The sequence below is a fragment of the Coffea arabica genome, chromosome 7e, assembly GCF_036785885.1.
Source record: "Coffea arabica cultivar ET-39 chromosome 7e, Coffea Arabica ET-39 HiFi, whole genome shotgun sequence".
In the NCBI taxonomy this organism is placed as follows: Eukaryota; Viridiplantae; Streptophyta; class Magnoliopsida; order Gentianales; family Rubiaceae; genus Coffea; species Coffea arabica.
Window position 1 is genome coordinate 41,463,266 of NC_092323.1, and position 2,284 is coordinate 41,465,549.

General features: G+C 37.0%; 1 non-coding gene across 1 annotated transcript; it reads right to left on the reverse strand.

Annotated features, from left to right (window-relative positions):
- Nucleotides 1-396: 396 nt before the first annotated feature.
- On the reverse strand, nt 397-503 carry LOC113702564 (small nucleolar RNA R71). Its single transcript, XR_003451202.1, has one exon. It is a non-coding gene; the product is annotated as a small nucleolar RNA R71 (small nucleolar RNA).
- Nucleotides 504-2,284: the final 1,781 nt, after the last annotated feature.

The window sequence follows — 2,284 nt, forward strand, 5'->3', positions numbered from 1 at the left end:
GAAGAAGAAATGGTAGAAAACGAAGCAAATAGGCGAGTTCTACGAGATTTTGCTCTACCGGGAACACAAGGATCTCAAACGAGCATAGCAAGGGCTTCGGTAAATGCTAACAACTTTGAGATTAAACCATCACTTATCCAAATGGTTCAACAATCTCAATTTGGAGGTAATGCAGTAGAAGATCCTAATATACACTTAGCTACATTCTTGGAAATTTGTGATACAATTAAAATGAATGGAGTTAGTGATGATGCTATAAGGCTAAGATTGTTCCCATTTTCATTGAAAGATAAGGCCAAACTTTGGCTACACTCTCATGCTCATAATACCTTCACCGGATGGGATGATTTATCAAGAGCATTTTTAAATAAGTATTTTCCACCAGGTAAGACTGCTAAGCTTAGAATGGATATCACTAGTTTTAGCCAATTAGAAGGTGAATCATTATATGAGGCATGGGAAAGGTTTAGATATTTGCTTCAGAAATGTCCACATCATGGACTGCCGGAGTGGTTAATCATACAAACCTTCTATAATGGTTTAGTTTTTTCTACTAAAACTATGATCGATGTAGCTGCAGGTGGAGCTTTAATGGGTAAATCACCCCAAGAAGCTCATAATTTGATAGAAGAAATGACAGCAAATAACTACCAATGAGCCAATGAGAGAGGTAATACAAGACGTCACGCAGGTATGATAGAAATGGACACTCTCAATATGCTGAGTGCTCAAATGAATAATGTGATGAAGTTGCTAAGTAGAAAAGGTGGAGTTGGTCCAAGTTCATCTAATGCACATGTAGCATACTGTTCTATATGTGGAGGTGAACATGATACTAATGAGTGTGTTGATTCTGAGCAGGTACAATCCGTCAATAATTACAATCGTAATGCTCAAAATAACCCCTACTCGAATACTTACAATCCGGGGTGGAGAAATCATCCAAACTTTGGATGGAAGGATCAAGGAAATCAACCAAGGCCAACCAATCCACTGGGATTTCAATCAAGGCAACAACAAGCTGAAACTAAACCTGGTTGGGAGATGGCAGTGAAAAAGCTAGCAAAAGTTACTTCGGACAGATTTGAGCAAGTAGAAGAAAGATTGGACCAACTCACTACAATGTACAGGAATGTAGAGGTCCAAATTGGTCAAATTGCCAGTTCTTTGAATAATCGTAATCAAGGAGAATTACCTAGCAAAACGGAGGTAAATTCTAAGGAGCATGTCAAAGCCATTACTCTTCGTAGTGGTAAGCAATTAGAAGATCCTCCAGTGATGGAAGTTGAGAAAGATGAGAATGAAAAACAAGAAGAAAAGCAGAGGAACCAAGAGGCGATAGTGGAAGAAAATAGCCGGGAGAAATCAAGAGAAAATCAACCATCATCTTCTGCTACCATTCCAATACCTCCTGCGGTTCCATTTCCACAAAGATTAAAGCAGAATAAGTTTGATAGGGATTTTGAAAAATTTGTTAAACTTTTCAAACAATTGCACATTAACATTCCTTTTGCCGATGGTATTTTGCAGATTCCATCTTATGCAAAATTTCTCAAGGAAATCATGACTAGAAAAAGGAAGTTGGAAGACTGCGAAACAATAGCATTAACTAAGGAGTGTAGTGCAATTATACAAAATAAGCTACCACCGAAATTGAAGGATCCAGGAAGTTTCTCTATACCTTGCACCATAGGTAACATTGATTTTTCTAAAGTATTGTGTGATCTTGGTGCTAGCGTATCATTGATTCCTCTAACGGTGGCTAGACAATTGGGTTTGAAGGAGTTTAAAAGCACTAATATTACTTTGCAACTAGCGGACAGGTCTATTAGATATCCACTGGGAGTGTTGGAAAATGTATTGATAAAAGTTCAAAAATTTATCATTCCAGTGGATTTTGTGTTGTAGATATGGAAGAAGATGTATCTATGCCAATTATTTTTGGTAGACCATTTTTAGCTACTGCAGGTACTATTATTGATGTTAAAAATGGCAAGCTGAAGTTTTAAGTAGGTGAAGAAGAGGTAGAGTTTAATTTGCATGAAATGGGAAAATACCCTTCTTTTACCGATCATGCATATTCTATTGGCACAATTGATAAACTAACTCAAGAGATGAGCCAAGTCAATTTTGACTTTGATCCTCTTGAATATTGTTTAATGAGTTTAGGAATGAAAGAAGGGGATTGTGGGGAGATTGAAGAATTGGCCAAATATTTGAATTTTCAAACACCTTATAAAAGGGGTAATTTGTATAAAAGTTTTGGCCAAGGAAAAGGGCTTTC